At 47.5% G+C, this 15,915-nt stretch overlaps 1 long non-coding RNA gene across 2 annotated transcripts in view; it reads right to left on the bottom strand.

Moving 5' to 3' along the window:
- LOC106976958 (uncharacterized) overlaps nucleotides 1-15,915 on the bottom strand; it is a 100,862-nt gene that overhangs the window by 14,719 nt on the left and 70,228 nt on the right. For both annotated transcript variants that reach the window (XR_008289284.1, XR_008289285.1), the window contains exon 4: nucleotides 9,766-9,947. This is a non-coding gene — a long non-coding RNA (uncharacterized LOC106976958). The remainder of the gene's footprint in view (nucleotides 1-9,765; nucleotides 9,948-15,915) is intronic.

Genomic DNA, 15,915 nt, shown 5'->3' with positions numbered 1-15,915 from the left:
CTACCATGACCAGTACAGAAAGGGAACCCACCTTTCTACAGAAATACCACATGACCCCATGATACAGAGCAGATAAAAGCAGAGGCCTTTGGACTGACGTTAGGATGGGGAGAAGGCTGGAGCCCACCTTCTGTCTTCAGAGTCCCAGTCACAGAATCCTAGAGCTCTTTCCACCAGTATGAAACTACTAGGCTTGAGCTCTAAGGCAGCTTTCCCCACTCAACATTCTGTGGGTCTCTGATTCAAAGATGAATGGCAGGATGGGGTCAATGTGAAAGGGAAAATTACCCACATCCATAGAGGTCGCCCTGAAGATGTAGCCAGTCAAAGGGCGTGGGGGCTTCCTCTGGGTTTGCTATAGCTCAGGAAACTATATGGATTATCCTGCACTTTATACTCATAATAGCAACACCCATCTATATGTTTTCCTGTCTGCCAGGTTCTTGGGCACACATGATCTCATTCAGTCTAAGAAATAGTCCCATAAGTAGTATAAGGCCCAGACAGCTCTACAGTAGAGCGATAGAGATGGAGAAACCAAGGCACAAATCAAGAAGGCATTTGTCCCACAAAACCCAGGCCTGGAGGAGACCAGCCTGGGCCAAGGCTGCCAATTGGGCCTAAGGATGAGTGACACTGAGGGGAAATTGGGGGTCCAAGGCAAAAAAACATAGGCATGATGGCCAGCCAGGTGACTCAGGTCTCTCAACCTCTCTGAGCCCCTCTCCCCTCATCTGTAGAGTGCACCCTCTCAGGGTCATTGGGAGGACTGGGGGAGCCCTCTGGAGGCCCCTGGGTTGTTGAGGAGGGCTGTGGGGTCCTCCTGGCTGAGGCTGCAGACAGCTTGGGGAGGACGAGAGCTGCCTCCTCATCTCTGGGCTATACCTGAACGAAGCCTGGGCCCCAAACGCCCACTGCCACCCCATGCCTGGCCACTGTCTCCTCCCGGGGCTGCCAAGGCAGGGCCCCTGGCCCCGCACCTCCCCCACTCCCTGGAGGCAGGCAGCTGCTAATGGCTCTCCCCACAAGCTGGTTCATTAAAGATTTGTTCTGTCGAGTTGCAATCAAAATAAACAGACCAGCCTGAAAGCCAGGGAACTAAAAACCAATTAAGAGGGAATGGAGATGGAAGGAGGGGTGAGGGCAGGAGGGGAAAAGAGGCCGGGGCTTTCCAAAGACTCAGTTCCCATGGCAGCCAGCTTCCAAAATAGTCTGGGAATGAAAAATAATGAAAACCACTGTGGAGAGCAAAACGATCCTGGCAGGAGAGTCCCGACCTCGGGATTGGTTAAATCCCCTTGCTCGTGGCTCCCAGAGGGCACCCCAGTGGGTCAGAGCACTGGTGACCTGTCCTCCCTCCCTCCCTCCCTTCCCATTCCTCTTTCCCTCCCGAGGTGGTGAATGGTTCAGACCCTCTTCAGGGCCCACAGCCAGAGCATCAAGGTGAGGGAACCACACTCAACCCTGCCCCATGTGGAAACCAGAGAAATATGATGGAGGTGGGAAGGGCCAGGGACGAGACTGGAGGGGGAAGTTCCGGCACCATGAGGCCCCCAGCCCCATTTCAGAGGGCTTCCTGGAGGAGGTGATATTCAGACTGATAACTGAAGTAGGAGACGGCCAGGAAATGAATAGAAGGAATTGCCGCTTCAGGAAGAAAGAAGAATTGCAAAGGGAGAGTAGGGGAGTGAGAAAAAGAAAAACCAGAGGTTCAGTAGGGCTGACAATTCTTGAGTTAGGCATATTCTGTGCCGAGCTTAGTGCTTTTTTTATGCACTGGATCCTCAGATGCAGGAACCCTAACAGACTGAGAGTCACAGATGTAAAGGGGGTGGAGCCAGGAGCCCTGCACAAATCTGTGGACCCTGTAACCGCCTTCCTTCCCCTCTGCCTGGAGCCAGGCCTTCTGGGGAGCCCCCAGTTCCCTGTCCCTTCCCTCACCCTGGCGACAGGGGAGCCCAGCGTGGAGTTTCTAGCAGTCATTTCCTACTGATCTCTCCGAGGAGGCCCTGCAGCCCACCGGGAGGCATCACCGTTTAACCATCTCCAGACCCCCTTGTGGTCTGGTTTCTGTTTCACTGGTGAGGCAACAGGAAAGCTGAGATCCTATTAAGCTGACTTGCAGATGCCAAAAAGGAATAACAGCCAAAATTGAGTTAACCCTTGCATACTCCTTTGTCCGCCCCTGCTTCCCTCACCACAGGAATAAGCACTGAACCACATCACTGACAAGAGAAGCAACACCTCGGCCCCGGGAGAATGGGCACCCGGGTCCGGAAGGCCCCCCGGGCAGGTCTGACAGGTCGGGAGCCTCCTGTGTGGGCATAAGTGTGATAAGGGGCAGTGGCCTGACAACACTTGCCAGGTAGAAGGGCTCCTGGGTAGGAAGCAGGACTGTGCTAACTAGACCCCGTTCTTCCACACAGGAAGGGGCAAGGTGGAGTTCAGCTGCCCCAGGGGCAGTTCTCAGGCACTGACTTTTCACTAGTCTCTCTTTCCAAGAAGCCAAGTCAGCGCCCAGTGGGAACCCACTGGAAATGGGATGCCCCCCAAGGAGGCAAAAGCAGAACCTTGGCTCCTAACTTAGCACCACCCGAAGGCTCAGAGCAGAACAAGGGGAATGCGGGCCAAAGAAAGAGCACTGGGCTGGGAGTCCAGAGGCTGGCCTTAAGCAGGCGCTCATCCTGTCTTTGGGGTGAAGGAAGCATAGGTTTTGCAATCAGCCCAGCTCTACCTCCTGGGAGCTATGTGACTGTGAGCCAGGGACTCCTCTCTGAGCCTCAGTTACCTCAGCAGCAAATGGCCACAGTAATGCTGACCCCGTAAGGTCTGTATTAGGGTGAAACAAGGTGCCAGAGTACCCTGAACATGCTGGGCAGGGACTAGGAATTCTAGCTTTCCTTTCTCCTCCAGACCTCAGCTCTGCCAGCTGCAAAATGGGATGCCAACCCTCCTAGGTCAGGTGTGTAAAGCACTCAGAAAACCGCAAAGGCCTATAGAGGGGCGCAAGAGGTCTCTGGCTATGGAAGCTGCCAAGAAACCACTCCCTTTCCAGCCCCCATAACCCTAGGCATCTCTTTCATCTGCCATCGGCCATAAGGCCTCCCTCACCCTGCATGGCCTCTTCCTGGGTGGTCTGGAGGAGCTTCTCTGGCCACAGAGAAAGTGTAAGAAACTCACAGCAAAAACACTAAATTAGAATTATTTTGGCTGTCCCCACCTGTTCCTCTGCTTACTGTTGAAGGAAATGAAGCCCAGGCATAGACAGTGATCCACCTGCAGTCACAGCTTGCAAGTGCCTGGGTTTGGAACCCCAGGGCCATCAACTCCAAGGCCTGTACTCCTGCCCCTGTCTCGTCCCACTTCCCAGTTCATGGGCAGAATGATTCCTGGGCCCAAGATGTCTGTCCAGGCCCTGAGTGAGGAATTTTCAGGGATCTGGAGTGAGTCTCTCCTTCTGTAGGTACTGAGAGCATGGTCCCCTCTCCACCGGTGGGGGAAAGCGACACACTGAGTTACCACCAGCTTCCTTGCTGGCCTATGCCTGTCTGGAAGGAGCCAATGAGGCAGTGAAAAGGGCAGCCTGCCTGGAGGCAGTGACACTCAGGCCTGGGTTTGAATCTGGGTTCAGCTGTGTAAACCTGCATGAGTTCCCCAACCTCTCTGCCTTTTAGTCCCCTTATCTGTCAATTCATAAATCCAGGAGGAATGCTCGTCCCATCCCACAGGCCGCAGGGACATCCAAAGAAGATAACTGATATGTGTTGAAAACTGTCAAACCTTGTTATCATTAGTAATTAGCACAGTCATTGTTTGTGTTTCTAAGCAGCAGATTCACTAAGTGGGTTAAACAGCTTCTCCCTCCCCACTCCTCAGACCTCCCCATCCTGTTGACACTAGTCCTGCTTTGTTCACAGACAGTTGAAAAGGTGACTGCGTGCCCACCCATCAGAACAGCCTCCCCCATCCTGGGTGAGTGCCCACAGAGAAACTGAGCGTTGAAAGTTTATCTCATGTGCTGGTTGTCCTGGCCCCAACACAGAGCAAAGGAAGCAAGTGTGGCAGGTATTTTCCCCGTTTTGACTCCCACGAATGAAAAAAGAACAACACATTAGATCAATAGCCACCTGACACATTTTTGTGTAGTGCTTACCACGCACCAAGCACTGTACTTTACACATCAAGTGCTGTGCTGGCCAGTCATGGATATAAAATCCTGGGAGTCTCACTTCACAGCCTGTGATGGAGCAGTGACTTCCTTTGTTACTTCCTTCCTGCCTTCCTTCCCTCACGTTTCCACCTTTGATCTGCAAGCCCACATTTCCACGCAATCCCGGGCAGCAGGGAAGACTGGGCAGCAGGGAAGGCCCCAGCCATCTGAGAGAGGACCCAGGGGACCCAACCCAGTCAGAGCACCAAAAGGGAATGAGGCAGGTACAGAGACCCTGGGCCCAGAGAAGGGCATTTGCTTGGAGATTTTGCCCAAACAGGGAAGCCCTTCTGCCTGGGTGTCCAAGAAAGAATACTTCCCAACCAGCCACCCCCAGACCAACACCACTAAAACTAACACCAGAGGCTCCTCCAACAAGGCCTGGGGCTCCAGGGACACTCAAGGAGTATCGAAGCAAACTAACCAGGAAATCAGATGAAATTGAGGCTTCCTCAGACATCTGAGGAAAATAGAACCCCCTGAGAGCAGAGCCAGGTCTTGAGGGTGGAGCAGGGAGTCAGAGAGTGCCCACGACAGCTGAGAGGAGGCCCTAATCCTGGGGGACTCTGAGGAAGTCGTGTCTCCTGAACTGTAGGCACTGCTCTCCCGTGTTCCCAGGGGTCTACAGAGAGATGTGGTTAGCCACTGGGTTCAAAGGGACACTGTGTTTCTCACGGGTCACCCATTCAACTCTTTCAGCCACCCCCATGAAGCAGAAATCATTACGCCCAGTTAAATCTAAAGAACCTTCAGCTCAGAGAGGTTAAATAACTCAGCCTGGATCACACAGTGTCCTTGTCGGGGTCATTTAGCTGTAAAGAACTTATATACTCCTTGTTTAGCAGGATAAAATAACTAGCCAATGTTGTTCCAAGCCCCCACCCCCTCCCCTTTCCTGCCAGGGGAACTCCTGCTGGCCCACTTCTCTGCTTTCCCTTCCCATCCTTGAAAACACCCCTGCCGGCAAAGTGGTTCTTTGGGACTTTAACAAGCAGAATTGTAAGTAAAAGGGACAAGAGAGGAGGATCCAAGAGGCACTGGGGGTAGCCCTGGAGTAGCTGTAAGGTGGAATTATGGGGAGAGGAGAAAGAAGGATTGTGCCCTGAGGAAGCACAGAGGCCGCTAGAGAAGTGGAGGGTAGGCTAGGGAGTATCCCCTTTCATGACTGAGAAATGCAAAGAAAGAACTGAGGTAATAATGACATAACATTTGGTTTCCAAACTCTGTTGTTTTTGTTTTAAGTTTATTCATTTATTTTGAGAGAGAGAGAAGAGCAAGTGGGGGAGGAACAGAGAGAGAGAGAGAGAAAGAATCTCAAGCAAGCTCTGCATTATCAGCTCGCACCCCGACTGGGGGCTCGATCTTACAAATCATGAGATTGTGACCTGAGCCAAAATCAAGGGTTGGACATTTAACCAACTGAGCCACCCAGGCGCCCCCCAAACTCTGTTCTTTTGAACCAATACCACTGAGACTAGACCCCAGGAGTCACAGCTTTGTAGACATTGCATTTGCCGGGCGAGGGGTGATGAGGGAAGAAATGGAAATGGGAACTGAGGCAAAGCAGAACCAGCCTCCTTTCTCAAGTCACCTTTGCCTTCCTTGGTGTGATGCTCTCTTCCTTCCACTCCCTCCATCTCGCTTTGTTCACACTTAGGAATTTCTGTTCCTTTATAACTTTGGCCAGCACACGGCCTTCCATGGCCACCTGTAGCATCTTCTTGGCCCTCTTCTACAATGATGGCAATTCTGCTTGTGTTCCCACTGTGAACTGTCTCATTGCATTCATGTTTCCTGGTTCAAAAATCATTTCCCTATCATTAAGTCTCTTTTTGGAAGCTTTATCTTAAAAGGTTAGCCCTAAGGTGTACCTGACTCTCCACTGTGTTTGACTTGTGTGGCTCCATTATCAAGTCGAGGGCTTATGAATCTATAGACTTGTGTGCGGATCCTTAAAGAATTCACAATTATAAATGGTTTATTTTTTATTTTTTTTAAATTGACTTAAAGTTTTTTTTTAATGTCCATTCATTCTTGAGAGAAAGAGAGAGAGAGAGAGAGCATGAGCAGGGGAGGGGCAGAGAGAGAGGGAGACACAGAATCCAAAGCAGGCTCCAGGCTCTGAGCTGTCAGCACAGAGGCCAACACAGGGCTTGAACTCATGTATCAGGAGATCATGACCTGAGCCGAAGTCAGACACTTAACCGACTGAGCCACCCAGGCACCCCAGAATACTATTGACTTTAGGGCCTTCTTGCTGTGGGTGCTTCTCACTCAACAGGAAGCAGGCTGGTGTGGGGAGGGATAAGAGGAAGGGAGGAAGGGTAACAGCAAGGGGACTCAAGTGCAGCCACCTTACTTGGCATCCACTGGAGCCACACAGAACACTCAGGAACCCTGGCCTGACCAAGCTGTGGAAGAGCTGCTGCTCCGTCTCCATTCTGCCCGCTCTCTCTAAACGTCCTCTCTCCTGCAATGCCGTCCCCATTGCATGGGCTCCTTCAAAATCTAAAAAGAATTTTTCAAGCACCTTCAAAAGATCTTTTAAAAACTTTCTGAAAAGAGATTTAAATATGGGCAAATGATTTCTGAATAGGGCAACATGGATAACGGGGCCTTTAAGAATAGATTGCTTGGGGTCCCCTCTTTAGGCTTTAAGGAAGAGAAAGTGCTGCCTTCCCTTCTCCATCAGGAAGGAAAGAATAGCCCCTCTCTTTATAAGAGCTGCACAGTCCCCCAAAGGCCACCGACTCCCAGCTCTCCCCGGTCCTTTTATATTAACCAAGGCAATGGGTCTTCCATCCAGGGGTCCAAGCAAGGGCGGACAGCTCCATTTGTACCCAAGGTGAACATGCCTGTGTACAGAGCATGGTGCACGAGACAAGATCACAACCAAGTGTGCAGGAGAGATGGATCTGCCCAAGGGGGTATGTGCTGAATCCCGCTGGCATTTTAAACTTCCAGGCCAATTATTTGTTTCCGTCTGGACAGACAGAATGGGCCTTCATGAGGGGCTGTGGATAACCGTGATCATGTGAAAGTGTCAGACGAGCTGCTCTGGACAAGCCAAGGGCGAGTCAGAGTGAAATACTGTGCTTCTCAGCACTTCTGAAGAAAGGCAGCTTTACCACTTTCGAGTAGATACAGTAATGGGAACCAGGTGTGACCAGGAGTGGTCCTTGGGGAACAACTTCGAGGACTAGCTAGGAAGGTGTTGTAACCAGCAAAGTGGCTGTTTATCTGTGAATGGGTGAGTGTATGTGATTTGAAATGTCCTGCTTGAATGTCTCTCCCAACATCGTTTTCTCACTATCTTTTTGTATTTCCATGAGGAAAGATCAGCTAAGCAAAGGCTAACTTCCTCCCAGCTGTGTCTAAATTACTCCAAACCTTAAATGAGTACCTCTCCCCATCAAAGATGTTTGCCTGAGTGGCAGCTCACGAGGAAGCCTGTGTTTCACAGCAGGAAGAGGAGTTTAGCCAAAATTTCCGCATGGAGACCACATTGATCCCAGCCCCAATCCATCTCAGAGTGAATGTCTACAGATTTAATTTTTTTTTTCAACGTTTATTTATTTTTGGGACAGAGAGAGACAGAGCATGAACGGGGGAGGGGCAGAGAGAGAGGGAGACACAGAATCGGAAACAGGCTCCAGGCTCTGAGCCATCAGCCCAGAGCCTGACGCGGGGCTCGAACTCACGGACCGCGAGATCGTGACCTGGCTGAAGTCGGACGCTTAACCGACTGCGCCACCCAGGCGCCCCGAATGTCTACAGATTTAGGTGCCCAACGATAGTGGATGAACTTAGCTGAGTTGAAATACTCAGGGGAGAAGGAGGGAAAAGTGAAAGCTTCCCAGCGGGACTGGTCCTGTGTCAGATCCAGTAAACAGGTATTAAAATTGTGAATAATTCAGTTCAGTGACTACTGTGTAACTCATTCTATAGCAGATGCTTTGAGGAACAGCCATGGTCCATGTGATCCAGGAAAGTGAATCTTGTAGGTGAGAGGGGACATTCATACAACAATGGCACAAGGCAAATCGAAGGGAATGCAACAGGTTAGAAAAGAACAGGATTTTACAGTGATGCAGAAGAACAAGATTACTTCTAGTTGGAGAACCACAAGCAGCTCTCTGAAGGAGAAGATTTTTGAGGTAAGCTTAAAGCTAATTAAAACAAAATAAACCATTAAATAGGCTACGCTGACAGTGGATACATGAATGAGTACAGTTATTTGGAGAACAGTTTGGCAGTATTTCCTATGGTTGAAGATATGCATTCCATCACCCAGCAATTACACATCCGGGTATACATGGTTTAAAAAAAAAAAAAAACAACTCTCACACATGAACTAGACATTCAATGGCACTTTCTATGTAATGTCAAAAAATTAGTAATGACCTAAATGTCCACTAATATATTAAAGGATGAATAAATTGAGGTATATCCATACAATGGACTATTATACATAGGTTGAAATGAATGTACTAGAGCTTTGTGTATCCATGTGGAACAATCTAGAAAGGTTTGTTCAAAGCATTTAAGGCAACCTCTGACCAATCATTAGTTGAGTACTAGGCTGACCAAGCAAAGACTTCAATGGTTGTACACAGGGAATGCAGACTTTACAGAATTAGTCAAGCAAAGTCACGAAACAAACAGCATTGGCCAACAATAACAACATTAACCCATTTAAGGAGAGGAGAATCTGATCTCCAGACTTATCACATTATATTATCTACATCATACTCAAACTGTCAAAATGTAAGGAGAGGGGCATCTGGGTGGCTCAGTTGGTTAAGCGTCGGACTCTTAATTTTGCTCAGGTCATGATCTCACGGTTTTGTGAGTTTGGGCCCCACATCCAGCTCCGTGCTGACAGTGCAGTGCCTGCTTGGGATTCTCTGTCTCTGTCTCTCTCTACACTTTCTCCACATATGCTGTCTCTGTCTCTCTCGAAATAAATGAACTTATAAAAAAATTTTTTTTACTGCAAGGAGAGAATCTTGAAAGCAGCAAGAGAAAAATAACTCATCATAAACAAGAAACTCTATATAGAAACAATTCTATATCCAATAGGACGATCCTTCAAAACTGAAGGAGAAATTAAGATATTCCCAGATAAACAAGTACAACAGAAATCACAATAAATGTATGAGCCAAGACAGCCAGAGATTGTTAAGCTGGAAGTTTTTAATCTAGCTATATGCTATTTATAAGAGACACACTAAAATGCATGGACCCAGAAAAAGTGAAGTAAAGGGATGGAATTTGATATAACAGAAAAAATAACAATTGAAAGAAAAGTGGTAGAGTAATATTAGTACCAGACAAAATACACTTTAAGGCAAAAGGCATCATTAGAGATGGAGGGTCAATACCTACCGATGAAAGGAAATTCACCAGGAAGATATGAAAATATAACATGTAGACACCTAATAACATGACTTCAAAATGTATAAAGTCTGACAGAATTACAAAAGAGAAACTGACAGTTCCACAATCAAAGTAGATTTCTCTGTCACTGAGAGACATTATTGGTAATGACTTACCTTAATTAGGGGTGCCTGGGTGGCTCAGTCAGTTGAGTGTCCAACTCTCCATTTTGGTTCAGGTCATGATCCCGGGATCATGGGATTGAGCCCTGTGTTGGGTTCTGCGCTGAATGTGGAACCTGCTTAGGAGTCTCTCTCTCACTCCCTTTGCCCCTCTCCCTGGCTTGCACACTCTCTCTCTAAAATAAAAAATAATTAATTAATTAATTAATTTACAATCTTAGTCTAATGGACAAATATAGAACTCTTCACTTAGTCATTGTATTATTCATATTTTTCCCTTGGAACATTTACAAAAACTGACCATGTATTATGTACAAATTAGAAATTGATAGCAAGAATACTTTCAAACTATTATTTTGTAACTTTATAAAAACATTCCTAAATAACTCCTGTGTTAAAGATGAAATTATAATGAATTGAGGAATGAGAAAATATTTAGAACCTAACAGTTAAAATAACAGCATTTCTAAGTTTCTTGAGGCGGTTACAAGAATGATAAAGAGAAAAATGCATTTTCATTTATGGCTCATGCAAGAAAAGCTGTAAAGAATTAAGTGACCAGCTCAAGAAGTTAGGGAGGAGAGAAACAACAAATAAAGTAGAAGGAAAGAAATAAAGATGAGGACAGAGACTAATGAAATAGAAAATGGGCATAACAAGCATCAATAAAACTAAAAACTGGTTCTTTGAAAAGACTGATAAAGTAGACAAATCTTGGGCAAAGTTGATCAATACACAAGCGATTGTATAAATGGACAATGGTGGAACCACATTCCCACACCAGCAGGGGACCCCATATCCAGGAAGTTACATGTGAAAGAAATAGCCTTCTATCTCGTTTAAGCCATTGTCACTTTCGGTGTCTGTTTCTCCCAATCAAAACTATTCCTAACCAAGACAGAGGGTTCAGCCAGGCCTGGGCTGGGTCTAGGCATCCCAGCTAGGCCAGGCAGGATGAAGATGGTGGGGGACAGTGAGGAGAGCCGGTACCATGGGTGATCAGGTGAAGCTGTCTCTGAGAAGCAGAGGTGACAGATGAGGTCAAAGTCCGGCTGGGCTGAGGTGGCAACTCCGACGGTGGTGACCAGGACAAGCAGTAACCACAGTAAGTGCCATGACTACGTTCAACAGTCTCTCCTGGCTTTATCAGGTGGGCTTATCCCAGGGCTATCTCCTGGAGGCCAAACCCACTGGGCAGGTCTGGTTCCTCTGGGATATGGGTTATGGTCTCTGGCTTGTGTTTCCAAGCCCACCTCAAACTGGTTTAAACAATAAAGACAATTCATTCCCTCATTTAGCTTAGTTTGATCCCACAGCTCAAAGTATGGTAACAAAGATGCACGAAACTGTCCCCACATGGTCTTATACTACCCATCCCTCCAACAGCTCCAGATTCTTCCCCAGTGAGTGAAATGGCTTTAGCAGTTCCAAACTTCCCAGCCTCAGCCCACACCACCCAGGGAGAAAAAGAGCTCCTTCCTCCTTTACCAGTCTAGGGTTTAGTGTTCTCTTATTGGCCAAAATCAGGTCATGTGCTTGTCTCTATGCCAATCAACATGCTGATTGACTTCAGCCAATCAGGACTCTCCTGGAGTCTGCTGGAACTGCTGTTAAGTTGGACAAATTGTAGAGCCTCACTCTCTCCTCATGTGCTGTAGAAGCTGTTAATATACCTAACTTGTAATACTTCCAGGTGATAAATAAAATTAGTATTTAGTCACCTAGCACAGTGCCTGACACTGCATCTGATAACTGGTAACCATGAAGCTATTAGCACTGACGCTGAAAACCGGGCTCCATTCCTACCCCTGAGGTGAGAAACTTGGGCTGGGGCTCTTGGTGTGGGGCTAATTCTGAGAAAAGGGAGTGGTATCAACACAAAACTCAACCTCCAGGCGTGGGAGGTAAACTGAGGCTGCACGTCCCTAATACAGCTGAAAGCACAGAATCCAGGGAAGTCCAGTTCTTCCTAATCTTCCTAATTACCCAGAAACCCCAAGGACAAAGGAGCAGAGGCGAATGCGCCCAAACATGACTTTCCTAGGGGGACCCTTCCCCATTATGTGACCTCCCCAGGGATCGTATCTAGGCCTCTGGGGTGGGACTGTCCCATTAAATGGCCACATTCAAAGTAAGAGGAGTAAGGAGGCTACAGAGCTTCCCTCAGGCTTGGCTCATGGTGGGTGACAGGGTCATATGCCCTGACAGGCCTTTACCCAAGAAGAAAAATCTTTCTAATAGCCCAGAAGAATGCCCTAATCTGACATCTCGTTTAGCAGATTATTGGGCCTGGCTTTGATCTCTCCTGGGCATAATGAGTGTGCCTCTCAGGCCAATCAGCAGTCATTAATTAGCAGAACGGCCAGCAGCTGGGCCTGCCCAGGAGCGGGGCCCTTGCTCTTGAGTTGGGAAAGTGAGATGTTTGTGAGCAAGTCAGACCTAGTGTGAAGCTATGGGATCTACCAGGGTCACCAGGACCAGTCAGCCCTGAGGTCTCTCTGGGAAAGTGCCCTAAGCTGGGCCTTCACGTGACACATGTGACACACAATGCCACCCAGGGACTGGGCAGGGAGAGATGGCCTCTGCTCCCTGCAGCACACCACCCGATAGTGAGAATACAGCATAGCAGAGTGGGTGACACCACAGCACGCGCACCACGATGCGCAGGCAGACCACAGAGACCACCTGGTTGTGCGTCTGACCCTCTCCCCCAAGGCCAAATCCTGTCTCTCTGACTTATTGGCTCTCGGCCCCCTTTTCTCCCTCTTCTTGGGCCCTGCCATCCCCCCATGTGGCCCTTTGGGTCCCTGGGAGCTGGTGAGCAAAAGAGGTATTGGGTCCTACGGTTTCATCATCTCTAACAGCAGTGGGACCAGCCTCACATTCCTACCTTAGGGTTAGTGTTTCAACAGAAACTCGACCAAGGATACAGATGAGGAGAACCTGCATTGGTGTTCCCGGCTTAGAGGGGTTAGAGGTAGTGCAAAGGAGACAGAAGCCAGAGACTTGGTGTAGGAAGAGCTGGATTCATACGCCATCCTCTGCCACTCACTAAGTAGCCATGTGACCTTGAGGTAAGTCCCCTTAATTTCTCTGAACAGTAGTGCTGTCCTTTGCATAAAACAGGGTTATTTTCCACAAAGTGACTGCAATATGAACTGTCCTTAGTTTTTGTATAACACCAGTGAGTTGAATGTGTGTTTTAAGTGTTCAAAATGACTAATAAATTTTTTAATCAGTGAAAATGAACATTAAATTTATCTTCATTTCAAAAATTAATGAACAGGTAAAACATTAATAGAAATGTAAACATTAAACTTAATGCAACAGGATACATCATTAGGAGACAAAAATTTTTAAATGATTCAAATAATCATTCATATGAATTATTTAAGGGGCGCTTGGGTGGCTCAGTTGGTTAAACGTCTGACTTCAGCTCAGGTCATGACCTCACAGTTCATGAGTTCAAGCCCTGCATCGCCTGTGCTGACAGCTCAGAGCCTGAAGGCTGCTTCGGATTCTGTGTCTCCCTTTCTTTCTGCCCCTTCCCCACTCGTTTTCTCTCTCTCTCTCTCTCAATCTCTCTCTCTCAAAAATAAACATTAAAAATTTTTTTCTAAAGGTAACAAGAAAATGTAATTAACTATAAAAATTAAATATTAATTGATCTTATTTAGTACTACCCTAAAAAAATTAAAGAGGTCCTTGTTATGTCATTAAAAATTGCACTTTAACAATTTGTGTACAAATATTTCCCATTGCTTTGGAAGACCTTTCTGGCTCTATACCATCTGGGGGAAGAGCACAGAGAGAATTATAAACTAACACCCAGTATGTTCTTTCTGCACCATCACCACGGGGCGGGGGGCGGGGGGAATCTATCGCGTGTTTAATAAATTTGAGAACAGCTTTTCAAATTTTTTCTGGCAGAAGCGTGCAGAGAATGAGACCTTTTAATCAATAGTAAGCATTCATTTGTTTGTTTGAATAAAAGCCTTCTTTACTCTCACCAGGTATGGATGGAGACTGCCACCCCTTGGTTGTGTCTCTTTCAATGCTCTTGTGTTCTTTGAACTAGAACTAGAGCATATAACTCTGAGTGATTTCAAGTCATATCTTACTGATTTTAGATTTTTAAAAATATGAACTAAGTATTACACTAAAAACCACAGATGTGTGATACTTTAAAAACACAGAGAAACTAATAAAAACTGGCTTTGCAACGACTTGTTCTAGATAGGTGGTTTCCAAATCTTTTCTGCTGTCAGGACCCTCTACTGGGGGACTGGAATGTAAAAACCAGCAAAAGCAGGGTTTTTGAACCAAATGAGCCCTGCTCTCCTCCTTCCTTCCATGGCACACACACTCCTGCACATTAACACAGGGAGCAGGGGATGCCTGAGGGGCTCTGGTGGAGAGGAACTCAACATTTCTGGGGAACTCTGGGAACTTTCCAGCTCTGAACTTCCAAGGGGTCGGGCGTGTGCTGGCTCGCTCACTCCGGCCAGAGGGCCAATGCCAACCTCATCAAGACCTCACAGTTCTTCCTGGTTTCCAGGTTAGGGTTCTGATTTCACGAGAATCGCCAGCTCTCTCATCCATCCCCATCACCTCACCCCTCCTCCTTCCTAATCAGCACTGGGCACTCCTCACCCCTCGAACCCACCTGCTGCAGCCCTCAGTTCCCCTGAGTGGCACAGACGTCCCTAAGAAGGATGCACCTATGGACATGCAGCACCATCTACAAGTCTGCAAAGGAGCTTCCTGGGGCTCATGACTTAGAGATGAGAGACAGTCCTCCCTGGCTCCCTGCTCTGCCCTAGTGCTTTTATTAACTCATTCAGTTCATCCTTTTGATAAAAGTTTATTAAGCACCACTCTATGCCACTGTGCTGAGTTCCAGGGAGACAGCGGTGAGCGAGATAAACAAGATCCCAGTCCTCAAGGAGCTTACGGAGAGATGAACATTATAAGATAATCACTCAATTGAACTTGATACAATGGTGTAAAATGACCCTTCCTTTCTCTGTGACCCTCCTGTGCTCTCCACAGACACACAAGAAGTGAGATCTAAGGGCCTTTAGGCTACCAACTCACAGCTCTTCTGGAAGTTCTGATAGCCCTAGGGGCCTCGCAAAGGAGCCCAGCTGTCTGAGCAGGTCCTCCCTTGGCCACAGGGAGCATGTGCTCAATGGCCAAGTTCAGTAGCCGCACCGCCCTCCCCCACCCCCCACCCCAGCCCTGCCTCTCTGAGAGCACCCTCAGGGGAATCTCAAGGCAACCTGCTTTCCCCCACCCCATCCCCACAGACAAATGGTAGTAGCACCGGGGTGGATCCAAATTTTGTGGGGCCAGAAACTTACCCAATTTAGGGGGCCCTCCTTAAGAAGCCAAACAGAAAATCACAAAACTAGGTTAAAAAGTGAACATTTGGGGCTCAGTCAATTAAGCATCCGACTTCAGCTCCGGTCATGATCTCGCAGTTCGTGAGTTTGAGCCCCCACGTCAGGCTCTGTGCTGACAGCTCAGAGCCTGGAGCCTGCTTCGGGTTCTGTGTCTTCCTCTCTCCTCTGCCCCTTCCCTGCTCGTGCCCTGTCTGTCTCTCTCTCTCTCTCTCTCTCTCTCTCTCTCTCTCTCTCAAAAATAGAAATAAACATTTAAAAAACTTTTTTTAAGTGAACATTTTTTTCTTTAAAATGCTTCTCATTATTTTCTAGAAGTCACATCAACACATTCATTTTTAGAAGGTAACAAATACACAAAAACCAGAAAAATAATATTTTAACAAATGAACTCACTGACACACCTTTACAGTACAGCCCTTACATTTTTGACTGCGTGTTCTCTGATTGCCTCACCATATGCCAACGATTTCATGCCATCTTCTGTGGAGAGTGTAGAACAGCCTTTCCGCCAAGGTTGAGTGAAATACGTGCTTTGTCATTCAGAGTTTAGAAAAATTTGTTTCAGCTTTACGACTAATGTCGCGTGAGTTTTTCAGATTGTTGTCAGTTGGGGGTAAACCCCTAACAAGTTTCATATGAGTGGTGAGATTAAAAGAACTTCCCACGGACTAGCTTCTGGCTTAGGACACTTCGAACCTCGTTTCTCAACCACTACCCACACACTTCCCATCCCGAAAGC

The sequence above is a fragment of the Acinonyx jubatus genome, chromosome A3 (genome assembly GCF_027475565.1).
Source record: "Acinonyx jubatus isolate Ajub_Pintada_27869175 chromosome A3, VMU_Ajub_asm_v1.0, whole genome shotgun sequence".
Lineage (NCBI taxonomy): Eukaryota > Metazoa > Chordata > Mammalia > Carnivora > Felidae > Acinonyx > Acinonyx jubatus.
The sequence above is the reverse complement of the archived record's forward strand: the minus strand, read 5'-3'. Positions and strand labels throughout refer to the sequence as shown.